Source organism: Cuculus canorus, chromosome Z (assembly GCF_017976375.1).
Source record: "Cuculus canorus isolate bCucCan1 chromosome Z, bCucCan1.pri, whole genome shotgun sequence".
NCBI classification, from domain to species: domain Eukaryota; kingdom Metazoa; phylum Chordata; class Aves; order Cuculiformes; family Cuculidae; genus Cuculus; species Cuculus canorus.
Genome location: NC_071441.1, coordinates 45,153,648 through 45,175,521, shown reverse-complemented (window position 1 = coordinate 45,175,521; position 21,874 = coordinate 45,153,648). Strand labels below are relative to the sequence as shown.

General features: G+C 42.8%; 1 protein-coding gene across 5 annotated transcripts in view; it reads left to right on the top strand.

Annotated features, from left to right (window-relative positions):
- The window catches only part of CPLX1 (complexin 1), a 107,204-nt gene that overhangs the window by 9,677 nt on the left and 75,653 nt on the right, over positions 1-21,874 (top strand). Inside the window, exon 1 of one of the 5 annotated variants that reach the window (XM_054054141.1) lies at positions 7,672-7,771. The exons of the other annotated variants lie outside the window; for them this stretch is intronic. The gene's annotated coding sequence lies outside the window, so the exon portion shown is untranslated. Of the gene's footprint in view, positions 1-7,671; positions 7,772-21,874 lie in introns of those variants that run through there. 5 annotated transcript variants of the gene reach the window in all.

Sequence of the window (21,874 nt, the reverse complement as noted above, 5' to 3'; positions counted from 1 at the left end):
GATTAAAAGGCATTTGGACAATGCTTTTAATAACATGCTTTATCTTCTGGTCAGCCCTAAGGTGATCAGGCAGTTGGACTAGATGATTGTTTTAGATCCCTTCCAATGAAATTTCTGTATTACTGTTCTGTACTACTGTTCTGTACCATTCTAAACTTGTAGAAGTGTAAGTGTGTAAGATGAATTCTGCAGTTTCAGTGTGTAGTATAGTTGTGTTGTTGATCTGTTATCTTCTGGATGCTTCTTTTTTGTCTGATAGTTTGACTATATGCATTTTAATTACATTTTGAAGATAAATAGGTAGCATCTGTGTTTGATGGATACATTTTTCACAAGGAATGTTTTTACAGCCTTTTTTTTTCTTCTCTAATGTGTACTGCTGGCAAAGAGATTTTCTTAAAGAAATTTTATTGTTGAGTGTAACCATGATATCTGTTGCTGAGACAGGGGTAGAAGGGAAAATTCGATGTGGGTGTCTCAGTGCTTCCAGAAAAACAATACTAACACAGGTTCTGAAGCTGTTCAAGTCTGATTAATCTATGTTAGCATTGGATCTTCCTTGTTTATTTGACGCCAGATCCTCCAATGGCAACCTGTAGGGTTAAGTTTGTTCTTTAGGAATTCCTTTTAAAAACAAGGAGTAAGATACCTTCCAGGGTAGCAAATGGTTGACTGTGGCAGTGATACCAGTGAAACAACTACAGTGAGGTTCAGCTGATTTGTTCCATGCATAATCTAAACCGAGAGAAGGAGAACTGGCCAGGTCTTTTTTTTTCCTTTGCCTTTCTGGAGAAACCTTTCTTTTATGTTTGCTTGCCTCTTTTGGGCCTGTTGCCACTAGAATCATATGAACGCTTTCATTTCTGTCTGCTGAGATCTTACTTCTGCTTGTCTTGTTTGTAAGAAGACAATGAGAACAGACTGTGGCTTATTTAGTATCCTTGGAGGAAATGAGCAACCTTCAGCCTAATGACTGTAGAGGTGTGCCATAAAGAGTTTAACTAAGATTTCTCCTGCTCAGCATGTACTTGCCAAGAGCCTACTTGGAGTGGAGTGACATGGAGGAGCAGGTAGTTATGTCTTTCAGAGGTGAGAGAGGGAAAACTGAGGAAATTTTCACATGCATTAAGAGGTTTTTCTAGGATTCCTTAATTAAGAGATTTTTCTAGAATTCCTTCATGGCAGAACAAAAGGTGCTTCTCTTTGATTCTCTGTCCGCTTCAGAGGAGACTCTACATACTTCTAATTTTAACTTCCATTGCTGTGCACCTGAATCTTTCTGTCTTTTCCTTTTTTGTGTCTTTTGTAATTGAAGTTGCTTCTCCTGGGGGCAGAGAAAACTGTTGGTTTCTTGCCAGCTGCATACTTTAGCACTAATAGAGTTTCGGTGCTGATTTTTTTGGTCTGTGTTGCATAGGAAACACTATCTACAGCAATGGATTTGGAGCTGGGCAAGAGTCTAATGACACAGGGCACATTACAGTTTTTCAGACATTCCTGGTGATGTGGGACTCTGAAAACACAAGCTACTGGTTTGCCTTTGTATTGGATCCCAGGGAGAGGGAAGTTCAGACTGTAGTTCAGCTGTTATCTATGGGGACCCATTCACTTGCTCATGTGCTGACGAGGGGACAGCCTTTAGAGAAGACTCTGTATGAGGGCTGATGAGCATGGGAGGGCTTTGTGCTTTGATTACAAATGAAGATAAAACCATGAAGGCAAATCCATGAGGGTTACCTGGATTTAGAAATCTTGCTGAGTTAAGTTGAAAGTGTATGGGCTGTCTGTATTTGTTAGCACTGAAGTAATGTACAGGGATCCAAAAGTCCTAAATAATCTCTGCAAGGCTCTGGGTTCTTAAGGGAAGATAGACATACTGCCTGTATGAAGAACAGGAATGTCTCTTTCATTTTGGAGCATCCCTAATGCCAACAATTTAAAAATCCTTTCTAGAAGCAAGATGTCTGCAGGAGAAATTGCATTGTGAAATCTGTGGCAGATACATGGATGTTAGTAGTTCTCCAGCAGCTTTTGAGGGCCGCTGAATTGTTAAGGTGACCTGCAAGGGGAGTAGCAGTAAGCAGGAAAAGCTAGAAGAAAGAGTAGGACAGATCTCTCATGTGTTGTCATCAGCTTGTCTCATGTCACAGGGCTACACGCAAATGCATGATGTTCTGTAAACAGTTCCTCATTCAGAAATCACATGATCTTTCTCAGAGAAAAGAGAAGGAATATGGGCTGATGCTGAGACCTAGAAATGGATACAGGTTTTAGTGTTCACCAGGATGGGAATCCAGTTTTTAAAAGCCGTGGGCAGAGGTTCATGAAGTGGTGACTATGATACATTAGTCCCTCAAAACTGCAGAATTTCTGCTCCCCTTCCAAAAGGTGCAGACATAGCAGGCTGACCTTGAAGGCACATCAAACCTAACATCAGCAGGAATTTGGGATTCCTATGGCTATGAATGACCTTCTGTGGAAAATACGGAAAGAAACGAAGAAACCCAAGTCTCAAAGGGTGGAGCTGTTTTGATAACTCTTGTCCCCTGTGAGCATGGGTGCAAAGAAGGGGAAGGCAGGCGACAGTAAAAGAAAGAGGGACAGCACAAAGAAATGTGTCAATGCTTAGGTTGTCAGGTTGATGAACTGCCATGTTTCTGTGTCCCTGGATCCACCTCTTCTTCTTTTGCTGGTGAGCGCAGGCAAAGTTGACAAGGGAAAAAGAAGGTTGGACCTTATTTTTAAGGTAACTACGTGGCAAAGGATTGTGCCAACTGCTGGCCTCCTTTGTAGGAGAGCCCTGTGTGTGCTTGTGATGTTCACTTGCTCTCTAGGTGGGATGGTGTCTCTCCCAGAGCAGGACAAACTCAAGTGTGCCTCACAGGCACCTGCACGCTGCCTTTCTCTTCATGAGTAGGGAATAACATTCTCTTTTTCTTCTATTACTCTTCATCTTCTTGGTGCTTGGCAGAGCTGAACTTGCATATTTTAGTGGACTTGGAAAGTCATCTTTGGCTTGATATTGCAGTGAGACTTTCTTCTTCCTTCTACCTCCCTCCCACCATGTTATTGCATGTGGTGTGAGACTTTCTGTGTACCCCCAAAATGGGCAGAAACTGTGTGGGACTGCCTAATCTCTGTTCCAATGCCTGTTTTAAGTGTACATGTCCATTAAATTCCTTAAAAATGCATCTATGGATTAAAATTTTAATTTGAAAGAGGAGTTTTTGAAGGTTTTGCTAAAGCATGTTTTCATGACAAGCCTTTAGACACACAGTTCATATTTGCTCAGCAATCAAGAACAGAAAAAAGCATCACACACCTAAAAGACTGCATGAGTCTAAGACATCATATCTAAAAAGATGTATTTTTAATCTGTGACAGACATTTATTTTATATTGGAGTTAAGTCTATGCATGCCATTCTTCCCAGAAGCATTGTGTGGCTCTTACTGAGTGAAATGTTTTGTTCTTTGCGAATGAACCAATTTCTCTCTGCAGTTTTCTTCAGACTTATTTCTTCATTAAATGAAAGAAATTTTATTTAAAAAACCCCAAACAAAATACAAACAAAAATTGAGGAGAAAGAGAAACTATTCACAAGTTTTTGTAACTGCCAGCACAACAACTTAACTGTTCCTGTGCATAGTTCTAGCTGGGAATAAAATTGCTTGGAAGATTGTTTAGAAAAATCTCAGTCTTCATTAGAAATTGGCAAATCTTTGTATTTTTTTTTTCCTTCATTTGGTATATTTACAACAGTTTTGACAATTGCAACTTTATCCTTTGTATTTTTCTTACTTCACAGTTGAAATATCAGGAAATATTGTTACCTGTCAGCCAAGCTGCACAGTGACAGATTAAAGGGAGCATAAAAGAGGAAATTCATAATTACATGGAGATGCATTAGAATGCTGAGGGAAAAGAGACAAAACTAGGCTTTGTAAATACATGAAAAGGGCAAACGCTGTGAAGGAAGAGCTGCTTATGGTGAAGGAGAACATTTGTAGAGGAATACTGTGGATAAATTTGTGATGAGCATACTTGAGTCAGGAAGAGTATTTATGACTAGTGGAGAGGAGAGGAAAGATGGGAGACTGCTGCTGGGGAATTGGGGATAAAAGGAAGCTGGGTCTCAGGTGGACTTGAAATAATGTATTAGTGTATTTGTGCATGCCCAAAGAGATAAGGCTAGTGAGGTAGGAAATAATTTTCTGTCCTGAGTACCTCTATAGAAAGCAGACAACATCTTTGACCCTTCACTCTTAAGACTGTCCATGATAACAAAATCGCTGTTAAAAGAAGTTTAGTTTTCAGACTCAATATTGAAGTTACTGCAATGTGTGGTAGTCTTTGATGGGGTCCAGGAGTCTGACCCAGCTCACTGGGAACCAGCAATGTGCCCCCCCCGAGTGAGGGTGCTGCAAGCTGGGGTTTAATTTTCCCTTTCCTGAAAATATTTTAGCCCTGTTGTGTTCATATGAGAGGAGGAAAGGTCTGCCAGCTGTATCATCTCGGTGCTCATAGTTCGTACTGCGATTGACTATCAGATTCAGATTGCGGGTGATTTTATTTTAAAGGACTAAGTTGATTTGTAAAGTCGTTTCTAGGACAGTTAGTCAGGTTTCATCTGAGTAAAGCAGGCACAGCTACTGGATACTTTTTCCAACTGGGATATTTCAAGCCCATGTAGAGATTCTGAATTTCACGTGAAAAGCATAGCTTGAAATCTCTCCATGGTAACTCTACCTGCAGCTCACGTGGAAGCAGCTGTTTTCAATGCATTTGTTCATTTGTTTATTTTATGCTAAACTGAGGAATAAGTAATTTCAGAACTAGATGTTTCCCTGGAATTTCCACCCAGTTTTGAACAGTTATCTGAGAACAAGCTATTCGGTCTTCCTCAGTACCAATATTTACTCTTTAACTTGTGATGCCAGATTGTTAGACTCAGTTTATGCTCCTTACCTTATGCTCCTGCTCTCTACCCTGGCAATATCCTGGACTCAGGCTCGCATTTCAATATGACTTAAATCTGTTCCTGGGTAGGCTCTTTAGAAGGCTGCCTTACACTGGGTTAACACCCAGGAAAAGAGGCATGTTATGCATGCAAAACTGAATCCCCTGGGCTCAAATGTCTTCTGCAGCATTGTGAAACTCTGACCCCGTGCCTGATGACTTTCCACACAGGTCTCCTTAAAACTGCCTGATTACTTAGGGGTTGCCCACCTTCAGCAAGGGCACACAGACAGATGGTAGGACACCAGATCACTGCTAGCTGCCATAGCAAGATGTTTGCTTACGGGAGAAAAAAGGAATATGCTATCCCTTTCTGCTGACTGTGCATCTTGATGTTTTGACAGCGAGCATTCTGCCAGGCAGAGATCCACTGAACAATTCATTTCTCCCTGAACACCAAGTCAAGGTGCTCCCTGTTCCGGTCATGTGATCTGAGTTTTTCTGTCATAGACAGAATCATGAGGTTGGAAAAGACCTCCAGGATCATCGAGTCCAACCATTCCTATAAAACACTAAACCATGCCCCTGAGCATCTCATCTACCCGTCTTTTAAATAACTCCAAGGATGGTGCCTCCACCACCTCTCTGGGTAGCCTGTTCCAATGCCCAATGACCTTTTCTGTGAATTTTTTTTTTCTGATATCCAGCCTGAACCTCCCGTGGCGGAGATTGAGGCCATTCCTTGTTGTCTTGCCCCTGTCACTTGGGAGAAGAGACCAGCTCCCTCCTCTCTACAACCTCCTTTCAGGTAGTTGTAGAGAGCAATAAGGTCTCCCCTCAGCCTCCTCTTCTCCAGGCTAAACAACCCCAGCTCTCTCAGCCACTCTTCGTAAGACTTGTTCTCCAGCCCCTTCACCAGCTTCATTGCTCTTCTCTGGACACGCTCCAGAGCCTCAACATCCTTCTTGGAGCGAGGGGCCCAGAACTGAACACAGTATTTGAGGTGCGGTCTCACCAGTGCTGAGTACAGGGGGCAAATAACCACCCTGGACCTGCTGGTCATGCCATTTCTGATACAAGCGAAGATACCACTGGCCTTCTTGGCCACCTGGGCACATTGCTGGCTCATGTTTAGTCGGCTGTCAACCAATACCCCCAGGTCCTTCTCCTCCATGCAGGTTTCTAGCCACTCTTCCCCCAGTCTGTAGCATAGGGTTGTTGTGCCCCAAGTGCAGGACCCGGCATCTGGCCTTGTTGAACCTCGTGCCATTGATGTCAGCCCATCGATCCAGCCTGTTCAGATCCCTTTGCAGAGCCTCCCTACCCTCCAGCAGATCCACACTTCCACCCAGCTTAGTGTGGTCCGCAAAGTTACTTAGGGTACATTCGATCCCCTCATCCAGGTCATTGATAAAGACATTGAACAGGGCTGGACCCAGCACTGAGCCCTGGGGGATACCACTTGTGACCAACCTCAGCTGGAGTTAACTCTATTTACCGCCACTATTTGGGCCCGGCCATCTAACCAGTTTTCAACCCAGGAGAGTGTGCGCCTGTCCAGTTTCCTAAGCAGAATGCTGTGAGAAACTCTGTCAAAGGCTTTACCGAAGTCCAAGAAGACTACATCCACAGCCTTTCCCTCATCCAGGAGGCAGGTCACTTTGTCATAGAAGGCGATCAGGTTAGTTTGGCAAGACCTGCCTTTCGTGAACCTGTGTTGACTGGGCCTGATCATCCGCTTCTCTTACATGTGCAAGCACTCAAGATCACCTGTTCCATGACTTTCCCCAGCACTAAGGTCAGACTGACAGGCCTGTAGTTTTCTGGGTCCTCCCTCTGACCCTTCTTGAAGGTGAGTATAACATCAGCCAGCCTCTAGTCCAGTGAAACTTCCCCAGTCAGCCAGGACTGCTGGAAGATGATGGAAAGGGGGTTAGCCAGCACGTCCGCCAGCTCCCTCAGTACTCTTGGATGGATCCCATCTGGCTTCATAGATTTGTGAGGGTCTAATTGGGCAAGTAAGTCTCTAACCGCCTCCTCTTGGAACATGGGAGCTTCTGCTCCTCTACCTCCTGGGTATGTACACACAGGGAACAACTTTCCTTACTACTAAAGACTGAGGCAAAGAAGGCATTAAGTACCTCAGCCTTGTCCTCATCCTGTGTCACGGTTATTCCATTTGTGTCCAATAAGGACTGAATATTTTCCCTGGTCCTCCTTTTATTGTTAATGTATTTATAGAAAGATTTTTTTGTTATCTTTCACCAACTTGGCCAATCTGAGCTCTAGTTGGGCTTTAGCCCTCCTGATTTTAACTCTGCATGATCTCACTTCATCCCTGTCGTCTACCCGAGACACCTGTCCCTTCTTCCAAAGTTCATAGACATTCCTCTTCTTTTTGATGTCCACCCATATCTCCCTGCTCAACCAAGCTGTTTTTTTCCCCACCGGCTCATTTTCTGGAACATCGGGATGGCTTACTCCTGAGCTGCTAGGATTTCCTTCTTGAAGAGTACCCAGCCCTCATGGGCTCCCTTGCCCTTAAGGACTGTCTCCCATAGGACTTCATCAGCCAGCCTTCTGAAAAGTCCAAAGTCTGCCCTCTGGAAGTTTAATGTGACCTTTGGGCTACATTAAATAACTTGCCTTTGGGATAAAGAGCTTGATTGCGAGTCTGTTTTTGCTTTAACTGTCATTTGGTAAAACTTTGCAGGTAGTACTGCTTCTGCTTGGACCTCAGTTCCTACCTTCTATGACAGCATGCAGGGGTTCCTTCTGTGCTGGAAGCTGCAGTTAACAGTTGCTTAAAATAGGTAGGTAAAAGACATCCTGGTGATTACCAGAGACAAGAGTGTCCAGCTCCTAAACTGCCTATAGTGAAGACAAAGCTGCTACAGTTTTACCTCTGCTTTATGTCTTGAATCCTTCCCCAGGTTAAATGCAGGATATGTCAGCTTTGATGCTGTTTTAACTCCAACCAACTATTGTGGAGTGGCCACCAGCAGTTAAGAGCACCCTTTATTTTTTTCTCTCAGTTGTAGACGTGTATTCTTATGTAGTTACTACATACTTAGGGCTCCCTTTAGTCTATATACTGCTTTGTACTGTAGAGAGCCTAATTTTTTTATACGCTTAAAAAACTAGTTCTAATTAAGAGACAGCAATTGAGTGAATTTAGCCTGACAGAGATGAGCTGTAGATGACCACTGAATCCCAGGGTCCTCAGTCCTCTGAGGCACTTCTGATACAGCATAATGTAATTTACAAATTTCAATTATTCTAAACATCTTTTTTTTTAATGGAGAATTGCCAGTCTATAGCAGCTGAAGATGAGTGTTTCTACTAATTTCTTGCAGATGCAAGTAAAGTAATAACAGTGTTTTTCTTTGCTTTTTCCTTAAAACTCGGAGTAATACTCTCAGATTCTCATGGGTTAGACTATCTCTTGTTTCCACACAGTCTGAGAAGGATGGGTCAGATCTACCACCTCCACTGCTGGACGTACAAGGAAGAGGTCTTTGCAGCACATTATTAGGGAGGGGCTGACTAACCCAGAGGTGGTGTTACTTATATAAAATCTCAAGTATACCCCAAGTGCACCACAGATACTTTGGAGAGAAGCAATTATCTATTTTGTTGTCTTAAGAACAGAGTGACCTAGATTCTCTCTTCCTTTTTCTTTTTCTCATTTCTTTTTTTTTTTCTATTTTTCCTCACGGGGTGGCCCACTTAGTTGATTAAACTGTGACTCAATTATAACTGGTTGTATTACAGTTGGGAATAAAGCAGATGTAAAGAGACTGGAGTTGATAAGGTAATTTATTGTTTTGCCTTGTTGGTTAGCTGGAAATTATGGTTGGGATGAAGTGGCAAGCATTAGTTTCAGTATCTTCTGAGTAACAGATATCTTCAAATACCCTCAGCTGGCCGCAGGAAATGCAAGTTTGGTTCAATGAAAAGTTGTGCATTTCACGGTAAGAAGAAAAGGTTAATAGTCTAATTTATAAAAGATTTTAAATAGGCTTCAAATCCAAAATATGCCCAAATTCAGTAAATGCAGTGACAGCATGGTTCATATTTCATTTGAAGTAAATGCATAAAACACATTAAGACTTGTGCATTATTTTGTAGTTTTAAAGCACCTGCAAATTCTCTAATATATCATAAGAGGCATCAGGAGGGCAAGTAAGCCATGCAGATAGATGTTGCAAAGTGACTGACCAAACTCTAGCTGAAAACAACCTATCTTTGGTACCCATCACCAGATTTATGCACGGACTTTGAAGTGGTGGGAGAAGTATCTTCTGTCTCTTGCAGCTGGATTCTTAGCGTGGCTCCTTGCTGTATTTTTGCATCACTTGCAGATGAGCAGCAATACGTATACACTGTTCTCACCTGCACATTCAAGCATGAAAACTTTGCAAGGTGAAAAAGCAGCTGGCATTCGGCTCTTCTTTCTGTCTCTTGACAGTGTAGAAAGCTGATGCTGTAAATAAATTTAGTGGTGGCAGGACAGGGGAAGCCTACCTGTTCCTCCTCTGAAAAGTCCCACTACCCAAGACCAGCTGCAGTGTGCTGTCTGGCTGCTCACTTACTGCACTGAAAGTGGTCTCAGGCCTGTGAAGTATATTCCATGCAGTGTGAGATGGATGCTTTCCTTACCTGCCTGGATTCCTATTTGGCTTCAACCACACATGAAAGAAGTTTCCTTCTATGCTAAAATGTGTCTTTTATACTTCGGGGCTTAAAGTTACTCAGGCATCAGAGAAGAGTTCAAGGAGAAGGGCTTGGGAAAAGCCTCCTTCATGTATGTGTGCTGAACTCCCATTACTGGGGAGGAGTGAACTAGTAAGGAAGCAATATGCAAGTATTTTGGGGAATACTATACCAGGCTGGTGGCCGAGCTTGTTGGTTATGACAAGAACTAGATCTGCTCCAAGTGCAGTACTAAGAGAAAAAAAAAAATCACACTCTTCTATCTTCAAACAGTTTCCAAGGATGAAGTGCTGTTCAACTTTATAGGAAAATTTTCCTCCACTGGGAAGCATTAATTGGAGATATTACAGAAGATAAAAGCCAGTTGTGTAATTTGAGTGCTTTGCAGGTCTTGGAAGGCCTTGACTTAGAGATAACTGATGTCAAGGGCAAGACCACACTTGATTTCAAGTGGTCTGAATGCCATTTGAAATTTGAAATCATCTGAGAGACACTTGCACATGATTTCAGATGCTTTTCTCCATCTCCTCTGTATTGTGCTTTGTATTAATGTTCCTGGTTAAATATCTATACTTTTAGCTCACACACAGAGGAATAGACATTGGCCTACTTCCAGTCTTTTCTTTCTGTTGTTTTCTTTCTTTGTTGTTGCTGTTGTTAATTTCATGACCCATCTTGTTAGAATGTTATCTCTCTTTGTTTTACTTTGGTGTTAAGATAGCACTGAAATCACTCAATAGGAGAGTCCAGTAACTGTTTCTTGAGAAGTATCTACCAGGATCAGACTATCTGTATGGTATTCCTCATCTAATATGTCATCCCTAGCAGAAAGATCTCATTGGCATTGCTTGTCTCAGCTACTTCATGACTGCTGTTGTGCCCTGAAGAGGCACAGAGAGAATCTGTTTAGTCACTCTCACAGGATCAGGAATGCTTTACATTGTCTTTCATGAGAGAAGGACAGGCAGGCCTTGGCCCTGATAGTGCTTTCTTGCCTGTCCTCTTTGTCAAGCAAGCTCCTGTCTATCTGCTCTCTAAAGGCATCTGGTGATTCATGCAGTAAATTGCCCATGTCTGCTTACAAGGCACTACTGTTTGGAATCCCTTTCACATATACTCCTTAGAAGCATACATTTTTCTAACTGTGAGTCTGGTAGGGTAACAGCATGAATCTTCTGAGCTTTTGCTAATGTCGTTTGGTACTGTCAGAGCTGCTGTCTGTGTTTCATAGAAATGCTGGGATCTATTCTTTCTAGTAACTTCTCAGCAGAACAATTATGGAAGAAAAGAAATGAAACAACAAACCTTGTTTGAGGGTTCAGCACTCCAGTTATCCACCAATAAACCTGCTACTCTTCCTTGGATTGGTGCAGCTTCTTCCCTGCAACCAGGTGCCTAAATCCTGGTATCTAGAGCCAGGTGCTTCTTGGGCTCAGTAGTGAGAATGAAGAGAAGTGACACCCTGTGAATTTACACAGCTCAGCACTCTGGATTGCAGGGCAAATACTCACATGGTGCTGCTGAAAGAGCTGGTGTGAACTGCCAGTGGAGCATACATGTAAGGATTAATGCTATCAGAGTATTTCATCCAGTGAGCTTTAGTTCTGTCTCTGCCCATGATGACATTATAGTTTTATCATGAACTGGACTCACAGTGGAATTGTATCCATTTATACTGGGCAAAATATGTGCAGCTCTTCCTAAGAAAGACCTGGCCGTGGATTTAATGAGAAAGTATGGTGACCTCTGGCAGAATCGTGCATCCTGACCTAGGATGGGGCTATGTGTATGTGGGGGGCATGCTTTGGGGCTTCCAGCAGTAAGCACAGACCTTGTTTTTACGGTGGCAAGGTACCCTGTATTGCTGCTGGATGTACAGCACCATGGACCACAGCTGATGGAGCCTGCTCACAACCGCAGTTCCAGCAGGTCTCTCTCCCAGAAAGCCCATGGCATCCTTTGAAGAGCCTTTCTGTGCTGAGAGGGTGCATCTTCTCCTACGCCATCTGTTAGATGTGTTCATTGCAACACAGACACCCCACCCCGCTGGCTTTGCTAAACTGCTAGCCATGTTGAGAAAGTGGTCTCTCTGTGGCTGCCACTAGTGTGTGCACACAGTAGCTGCAGAGAACCATTGTTGTACAGGGCATTGAATGTGAGCAAGAAGGAATCCTTCCTTGACTGTATTGATTATATGACAACAGTAAGCTCAGAGGCAGGAGAACAATACCTGTTGTCCACCGTTCCCAGTAACATTCATCCCACATGCAAGTTTGTACCAGGGAATCAAAGAAATTCGTGATTATATCACTTACAGAGTCTGAGTAGTTACATTGAGTTCATGGTTTGTGCAGAAGGACCTGAGGTTCCTTATGTTGTGGCAAATGCTCACTGTTCGTGTTTATTAACCTGTTAATTGGAAAGCCAAGTAGAAAGAATGATAGTAGGTAACTGGCTTGAAATGCAGAACCCTCAACAGAACTTTCATTTTAACATGGTCCCTACTTTCATTCTTTTTAACTATAAAGCCTTTAAAAGGGAGCAAATTTATGAGTCAGTGATTATTAAGACATGTAATAAAACTAGCAATAACTGCTCTTTAAAAAAAATTAGAAATTAATTGCATCAGTCAGAGCAGGATTTGTTGTTTGTTCTCTTTTGTCACGAGCAATTGCCTCTACAGGATTTTTTCCCCCTTTCTGGTCTGTTGGATTATATAATATTTCACAGGCAATATGGGAACCCCTATCTGTTTCACAGCATATTCTGAGCCCTTAAATGGTATTGAGGAACAGAAGCTGTGAGCAGAGAGTTTTGTTCTCACTGCCCATCATCACCTTAGCCAGCTATCAGAAGCAGACCTACTTCTCCTTTAGGTCTCGTTCTTGGGATGTCATTGACTTCTGGTCCTAAGTGGCAGCTAGTTGTTAGACATTTTCAGTGCTGTCCAGGTACTGTCAGCGCACTTCAGTTTTTAACAAGCTCAATCTAGCTTATGCCTACTCTGACCTTTATGCGTGTCACTATGGTTATATTTAGTAATCTGATGACTGTAGAATATATGCCTGAACCCAGCATGCCTTTCTTCTAAGATTGTGGCTGTAGCCACAAATGTGTGAGAGGAAGCTCACTGGACAGGAACCGGCACTGTTGCTGTATTTTAGGTCTGAAAAATAGTGGTGCTATGATTTGACTGCTGCAGGATCCATGTCAGACAGATAAGCAGAAGCACAAATACGTGGCTGTGTGTTGCAAACCAGTCAGCCACCACAACATCGAAAGATGCAGCAACATTGAACTTTTTTTGGTGTAAGAATGTATTTGTAATAAAAGGTGTTTGTCTTTATCTAAACTTCAGCTTACTTAACTGATGACAGAGTCATCTGTGTAACTTTCCAGTGAAGCACTGAAATTCCTGAACAAGCTCATTACAGCACTCAGATGCATAGACCGGCTTTACAATAATGGAATAGAATCACCAGGTTGGAACGGACCCACTCGATCATCGAGTCCAACCATTCCTAACACTCACTTAAACCATGTCCCCAAGCACTTCATCCACCCGTTCCTTAAACACCTCCAGGAAGGCGACTCGACCACCTCCCTGGGCAGCCTGTTCCAGTGCCCGATAACTCTTTCCGTGAAGAATTTTTTTCTGATATCCAACCTGAACCTCCCCTGGCAGAGCTTGAGGCCATTCCCCCTTGTCCTGTCCTCTGTCACTTGGGAGAAGAGGCCAGCTCCCTCCTCTCCACAACCTTTCAGGTAGTTGTAGAGAGTAATAAGGTCTCCCTTCAGCCTCCTCTTCTCCAGGCTAAACAACCTCAGCTCTCTCAGCCGCTCCTCGTAAGACTTGTTCTCCAGCCCCCTCACCAACTTCATTGCTCTTCTCTGGACACGCTCCAGAGCCTCACCATCCTTCTTGTGATGAGGGGCCCAGAACTGAACACAGTACTCAAGATACGGTCTCACGAGTGCCAAGTATACAGGGAGAATAACCTCTCTGGTCCTGCTGGTCACACTGTTTCTGATACAAGCCAAGATACCACTGGCCTTCTTGGCCACCTGGGCACACTGCCCGCTCATGTCCAGTTGGCTCTCAACCAGCACCTCTGGGTCCTTGTCCTCCATGCAGGTTTCTAGCCACTCTTCCCCTAGTCTGTAGCACTGCATAGTGTTGTTGTGCCCCAAGTGCAGGACCCGGCATTTGGCCTTGTTAAACCTCATGCCATTGATGTCAGCCCATCCGTCCAGCCTGTTCAGATCCCTTTGCAGAGCCTCTCTACCCTCCAGCAGATCCACACTTCCACCCAGCTTAGTGTGATCTGCAAAGTTACTTAGGGTGCATTCGATCCCCTCATCCAGGTCATTGATAAAGACATTGAACAGGGCTGAACCCAGCACTGAGCCCTGAGGAACCCCACTTGTAACTGGCCTCCAGCTGGAGTTGACTCCATTTACCACCACTCTCTGGGCCTGGCCACAATGAAAGGTAACACCAATAATTTAAACTAGAGACTGTTTCATTATGTAACATTTTAAAAATATGCTTTCCTAAAGCAGCTCTCAGCACCTCTGGGGAACATTTACAGCCTCTTCCTATGAGTAAGCATGTGTTCCTTCTGTGGCCCAAAAGGTGAGAATGAAGTCTTTAACAGGATCTGTGGTAGTTCTTTACTGAAGAGGGATGAAATAGAGCATTGGTGTGTATTGTGGCCACCAGTAGAAGGAACAGGGTGAAGGTAATTTAAACATTTTCAGTATAACACTATCACTTGGAACGTGGGGATGATTTGCTGTCTGATATACTCACTGTATATTAGGATGAGGAAGAGCTGTATTTAGTAACTTTTCTCTTTAATCTGCAATATGAGCTGTTTCCTGGTGCCTGTCATTGATTTCCACCTCACTGTGAACTTGTAATAATTATAGAGGCAGGATAAAACCTAATCTAGTCTCATTTTTCTGGTGTCTTGCATACCTTAGCTGTGACAGTAGTTTAGATCTGTCTCTTTTACAGCAGAACTGCTGGTGAGTCCTCACTCCCTTGTGGGAAATGTACCTGTGCACTTGTATATTCATCTTTCGGTAGACAACTTTGGTTTTGCACCCTGTCTATTTCATACCATTACTTGAGAGCATATGTAATGCTAATTTTGCCCTGTATGGCAGGCCTTTTTACCTACCATCCTTCAGCTAAAAAGTTTCAGAAGGGCTGGTGTTCTTGAAAGCCGCTGTGTTTTTTTCCCCTAGTAACACAAAACATTGTGTCCTTAGCAAGTGGTGCATTTCTTAATTCCTAAGGTTAAACAGTTTACATTTATGCTGCTGCAACAATGGGGTGTGTCCATGTTGTTGTTCAAGCAATTAATTAGAATGAGGGATAGACCTTGCAGAACACTCTCCTTGCAGCACATCCTGCAAACCTGACAGCAAATCAATGTGCATCAACTTCCAGACTTAAAAAAACCAATACAAGTGGTCTCTGGGATTCTTTTTAATTGTTGCTTCTGCAGGCATACTGATGGATAAAACTAAACACAGCTAACTGAAAATTCTAAGGTCCCCTCAAAGAAGCGACATCATCTGACCTTCTAAGGGACCTTCTTAAGGCACTTGCGTCCCTTCAGGAGAATGGAGGGAGTACAGTGAGTTTTCCTTTACGATGTGTGCTAGATACCCATATTAGGTGAGATGGGATTAGCTACAGGCTAATTTGGCTTGAAATGGTTGCAAAAAGAAGAAAGCACATGCTTGCTCTTGTGTCTGCCAACTATCAGTCAGCTTTATAGCTTCGTTACAACAGTTTACCCTTTTATTGTTTTGGTTGCCTCTGTTACAACTTGGTAGACAAATGGAATGAGTGCTTTGAGACTAGAGAATGTTTCCAGAGGAATGAGGAGGTGTCTTGCCAGTAGAATAGGGAGTCTGACTGGTCTTGTATTACTAACTGCCTCAGAACTGTGGATATTCTGGAACTGAGACATGCCCTTGATCATAGAATCATAGAATGATTTGAGTTGGAATGAACCTTAAAGATCATCTGTTTCCAACCCTGCTCTCATAGGCAGGAGCACCTTGCACTAGATCAGGTTTCTTATAACCTCATTCAGCCTGGCCTTGAACACCTCTAGGGATGGAGCATCCGTGTTTTCTCTGTGAAACCTATGCCAGTGCCTCACCACCCTCACAGCAAAAAAATTCTTCCTAATATCTAATCTAAATCTCCCTCTTTCAGCTTAAAACCATCATCCTTTGTCCTATCACTACACACCTTGGTGAAGAACCTCTTCTTGCCTTTCCTGTAAGTCCCCTTTAAATACTGGAAGGTGGCTATAAGGTCTCCCCAGAGCCTTCTCTAGACTAAACAACAACAACTCTCTCAACCTGTCCTCATATGGGAGGTGCTCAGCCCTCTGGGTCATCTTTGTGGCCCTCCTCTAGTCTAACAGATTCATGTCCTTCCTGTGCTGAGGACTCTATAACTGAACGCAGTACTGCAGGTCTTAGAAGAGCAGAGTAGAGGGAGAGATCACCTCCCTCAACCTGCTGGTCTTACTTCTTTTGATGCAGCTTTCTGGGCAGCAAGGGCACATTGCTGGCTCATCTTGAGCTTCTCCTCCACCAGCACCTCCAAGTCCTTCTCTTCAGGGCTGCTCTCAATTCCTTCTCTGTCGAGGCTGTAATTGTGCTTGAGATTGCCCTGACCCAGGCACAGGACTGTGCCCTTGACTTTGTTGAACTTCATGAGGTTCTCACAGGCCCACTTCTCAAGCCTGTTAAGGTTCCTCTGGATGGCATACCTTCCCTCAGGTGTGTTGAATACACTGCACAGCTTGCTGTCATTGGCAAACTTGCTGAGTGTTCCCTCAGTCCCACTGTCCGTTATCTCCAACAAAGATGTCCAACAACACCTGTCCCATACCGACCTCTAAGGAATGCCGCTTATCACTGGTTGCTACTTGGACACTGAACCGCTGACCACAACTCTATGAGTAGTACCATCCAGCCAATTCCTTATCCACCAAGAGGTCCCTCTGTCAAATCTATATCTCTCCAATTTAGAGACAAGAATGTCATGTGGGACAGTGTCGAATGCTTTGCACAAGTCCAGATAGATGGTGCCAGTTACTCTTTCCTTATCCACCAACACAGAAGCCCCATTGTAGAAGACCACCAAATTCATCAGGTGTGAATTGTCTGTAGTGAAGCCATGTTGTATATCAGCAATCACCTCCTCATTTTCCACGTGCCTCAGCAAAGTTTCAAGGAGGATGAGCTCCATGATCTTGTTAGGCACAGAGATGAAACTGACTGGCCTGTAGTCCCCCAGGTCTGCCTTTTTTTCTTTTTTTTTAATAATGGGAGTTATGTTTCCCCTTCTCCAGCCAGTAGAAGCTTCACTGTGCTGCCATGACTTCTCCAATATGATGGGTATTTGATTTAGCAACCTCTCCCACTAGTTCCCTCAGGACCTGTAGAAGCATCTCATGAGGTCCCATGGACTTGAGTACCTTCGTGTTCCTTAGATGGTCTCCTGGTCTTCTCCTGGAGTGGATGATCCTTCAATCTCCCAGTTGCTGCCTTTGCTTTCTGCAACATGGGTGGTGTGGCTTGAGCCCTTGCTGGTGAAGACAGGCAAAAAAAGTCATTGAGTATCTCAGCCTTCTCTATATCCTGGGTAACCAGGTCTCCCATTTCCATACAGAGAGGAACAACATTCTCCCTAGTCTTCCCTTATCATTGATGTACCTACAGAAGCTTTTCATGTTGCCCTTGACATCCTTGGCTAGATTTAATTCTATCAGGGCTTTAGCTTTCTTAATGTGATCCCTGGCTGCTTGGACAATTTCTCTGTATTCCTCCCAGGCTACTTGCCCTTGCTTCTTTTTTGATTTTGAGTTTGTCCAGGTGTTCCTCTTTAATCCATGCAGTCCTCCTAGTATTTTTGCCTGATGTCCTGTTTGTTGGGATGCATCACTCCTCAGCTTGATTCAAGGTGATCCTAAAGCATTAACTGGCTTTCTTAGCTAATATTCAATTTAATCTTCTAGAATCAGATAATAATTCTGACAAAAAATCCATAAGGTATGTGATTCATGTTACACTTATGCCAATAAACCAAATTCTTGCCAGTGTTATGTCTTGCAACCTTTATAGGTAAAAGGAACAGTTATTGCATGTTAGCACTGTTGCTATTAACTTTTGTCTGTGAGCTCTTTGGTGAGGTTTGATGAATGTGGTTTGTCTTTTCTTGACCACACTAAAGCCTTCTATCAGTATTGAAGTCCTCTTCAAAGGAGGAGTGCATTCATAAAGGGCAGAATTTCAAGCAGAAGGCATGTGATCCTTAATTCAGCATGTAAGAAGCAGCATGGAAGTAGTGTCACGTATTTCAGGGTCATAGCTTTGTATTTTGATAGAAAGGAAGGCATTACCAGCATGAGCTATTTCTCTGCACTGTGATTCCCTTTAACTCTTTCAGTGCTACATATGTATATCAGTAACCTGGAGAAATTATAGCAACAAGCAGGAAAGTTTTTTTTTCTGCAACAATACAGGAAGTGTTTCTGCACTAGAGACATCTTAATTTCAGGTAGGTGAAGTGGAAGGAAAAGACCTCTTACATAGTTTTCACTTCCAAAACTGCAAGAAGGTCTTCAGAATGTCAGCCAGATGCCAGGCAAATTCCCTCCAGATTGTTGTGGGAATTGTCTTCCACAGCCACACCATTTAGGCCCATCAGTGATAAGCTGAAAGCAAAGAGATACAGCAGACTTTCTTCTTCGTGATGTGTTCAAAGGGTCCATATTTGAATTAGAATTGGAGCTGTTAAACTGAAGGTGGTTCAATAATGTGTTTCTTACCTGCCTGTTTATGTTTTCGTTATTGCCACTGCCATTTCTGTATACATACACCTTCCTGTTGAGAGTGTGGCCACACACGGAGACAGTGCAGCGCAACTGGAAACTTCTCCCAGGGTTGGAATGAAAATGAGATGTTATACGATGCACTGCTGATTCTATCAGCTGCATGAATGTAAAGTTGAATTATCTGATAGGGCAAGAAGAGGATGGATGTTCCTGTAGCTGGTCTGTGGGAGCAATACTAGTTATAGTCCTGTGTTTGCTTTGTCCTTCCGAACTGGATCATTACTGTGCTTCTGAGACAAGTTCAGAACCCTTGTCAGAATCAATAAGGACTTGATCTTATACAAGGACAACATAAGAAAGACGGGAGGTGAGGATCTGGGGGAAAGTAGCTGAGATGCTGTTTTCACAAGAAGAGAAACATGGTTTACAGGAGCTGAAAAATTAATACAGTGGCTTGCACTGGGAATAGGTCCTTGAACAGGGACCTGAAGCTGCTGTGAATGCTGCCCCTCTTTCTTACTGTCCATCACAGTTGCATTTCCCTTGAACACAGCTAAGTGGGGTAAAGCTATGACTCATTCCTTTTGAATAAGCCCATTAGCACCTCAAGATTCCAGCCTAAAGAGACAGTGAGCTTTTCTTAATTCTATATTCCATTCTGCAAAAGCATCTAAATTTGTGGCAGTCTTTAGGTGTGTGCTCATTTGTACCCATGTTTGAGCTTTGTTCTAGTAGCTTCAATGTCTTTTTTTTATTTTATTTTATTTTTTCATGCTGGATGTTAGACAAATGTTAGGAGGAGGTGTGATTTCCCAACAGTTGTGGCCAATGTCCCCTTGTATGCAGGTAGCCAATTTGGTGTTGGGAGAAGAGCTCTTCCTGTGCTGAAGAACAGTGCAACTGATGTACAAAAGAAGTGAACTTGTTCTGTTCTTTTAAAATTAGAGAACTGGAAATCTATTTGCAGAAGAAAAATGGAATGGGAGTGACTCAAGGATTAATCAATCTGTTGTATCTGCAGTGATAGTTATAGTTGAGGCATGGAACTCAACAAAAGTTTACCTCAAGAACGTTCAAATTGTTCTCAGTGGTCTTGTTGCTTTTTTCATCGTGTTTTCAACTGGGGCTTTGGTTTTGCCTTTAAGCAAAAATGACACTTCTAAGAGCTATTTTGGTGCTGCTACCTGTTGTCCAGCTCCTCCCATCTCCCCATTTGTCTCTAAGCCACTATCTGTCAGCCTTGCTATGGACTTAAACAGGTTAAAAAAAGCACTAGCTTTTAGCAGTTGTGTTGTTTATTGCCTTAAGAATGTAAGTTTTAACTCAATATTAAGGCATGACTTTCTCAGCAAGCTAAATAATTGGCATGTTTAGCATAAGAGGATGAAGATCAATGAGATTCCTGTCATCTCAGCTGGTGATTTGTAGCTTTAATCTGGAGATGCTTTAAATTGTAGTCTGCCAAAATATATCCAAGCTGCTAGCTGAAAGAAGCATTTAAAAAGTTCACCCTTGGCAGCAAGAAGGCAAAGAGCATGGGCTAAAATTTAGGTATACGTGTAGCTCATTTGCTTGGTTGGGGCTTTTTAGTTTTCTGTAGACAATATGAAAATTCATACTTGCCCAGATTTTATAGCTACTCTTCCTTTGTTGTCCTGAGACAAATCATGAGATTTGTGGTTGACAGAAAACTAAACATGAGTGCAGGGTTATTGACAACTGGCAAGACCATATCTGTGAGAACAATGTTGTTGAGACTTGTGAGGAGACCCAGGCTACAGTTACTGGTTGCTACCTCCATTTATAAGACAGTCTTTAAGCTTTGGGTTTTTTAAGCTACTGGCATTTACTCTTGACAACTGAAAACCTCGTTAGACCTGGTTTCGAAATTTTGATGTTTGGCCAATTTGAATAGTGTGCAGTCACAATTTTTTCCACCCAGTCTTCTAGGTCATGTGCCATCTTTATTTGCATCAGTTCTGTCTTCTGTATTGCTTCACATGCAGCCGTGCTTCTGTGTTATTTTGCATAGCAAATTCAAAGTTGTGATAAGCAGCTGCTAGTTGGAGTTGAGGCTTAGGGGCTCATTAGCTCACAGAGGCATGTATATTTTCATTTGCGTTTTAGAGAAGCTTATCATACCCTGTAATTACGATGTCTGAAGGTTCTGCATCCTCCTGGGGATGAGTAGCCACTGTTTTCGTGCTCATTTGATAAGTGGCAGCAAAATGAAGCATTTGTTTAGAAAGCAGCTAGATTTCTTTTACCATTGACGGCTGTAGTGGTGTTCCCTCCCCATCCCTACTGCATGCACTGGAACCCCTCTTCAGTAATAACAATGGATCTAGGAAGGTCTTCACTGCTTTTCACAGAAGAGACAGCTAATGCTTAGCAGTAAAGCCCACTCACTGGGATGCAAATAGAGTGTACCTGCCATCCTGACTAAGAACTAGCTGTGTCCACAGTGTTCATCTGTCCTCTGGTATGTGTGGAGTGATAAAAGGCTCACACAAGCTTCAGAAGGTTTTCTGCTGCTGTATTAACCTTTAAGGTATTAGCCTTCGTAAGAGCAGTTAGTAGACTGGCTGGTTTTGAAATAAACTCAATCACCAAAGTATCTGGGATATTGTACCTGTGACAAGAGAGAAGAGTCTACAACAAGCCATAAAGCGTGGGGAGGGGAATGGAGACATGACATGAAGCAAGGAGTCAAGAATGGAGATATTCTGAAGTTTCTCTGGTTAGAAACTCAAATAAAGCAAGTATGCATTAAGAGAATGACTGGACTAGAGCGCAGAGGCTGGACTAGAGAGCTCTCAATGTCCTTTCCTAGCTAAGTGCTTCCGTGATCCTCTAGTGTGTGAAGTCTACTAAGTGCTGGTTCATGTCAGTCCTCCTGGTGAGAGCACTTAGTGAAGACAAACTAGAGATGAGAACTTGTCTCTCATCTTTGTGCTGTTTTACAGCCTGAGTAGAAACTCAGCATGCCCTTTTGTAATTGCAAAAACTTACTATTGGCACAAAGGAAACATTGTTACATGTGGAAAGCCAAGAATGTATTGGAAATATAATTGAAGACTTAACTGTCTAATCAAAGATGTATTACTAGTTCAAATTTAGTTTTTACAGAAAAAAAGAAAACCAGAAATTAATACTGGTCTACAGAAATATCCTCAGTTGTAGTAATAATATAATATTCATATACATGTTCTATCATCTATCATCCTACCCCATTTTGTGATGGTATGCTTGCTGTTCCACTACTCCTTGAGGTCCTAAGGAGTATAGCTTCAATGTATTTGAGAGTGAGGTTGAGTTGTCACCAGG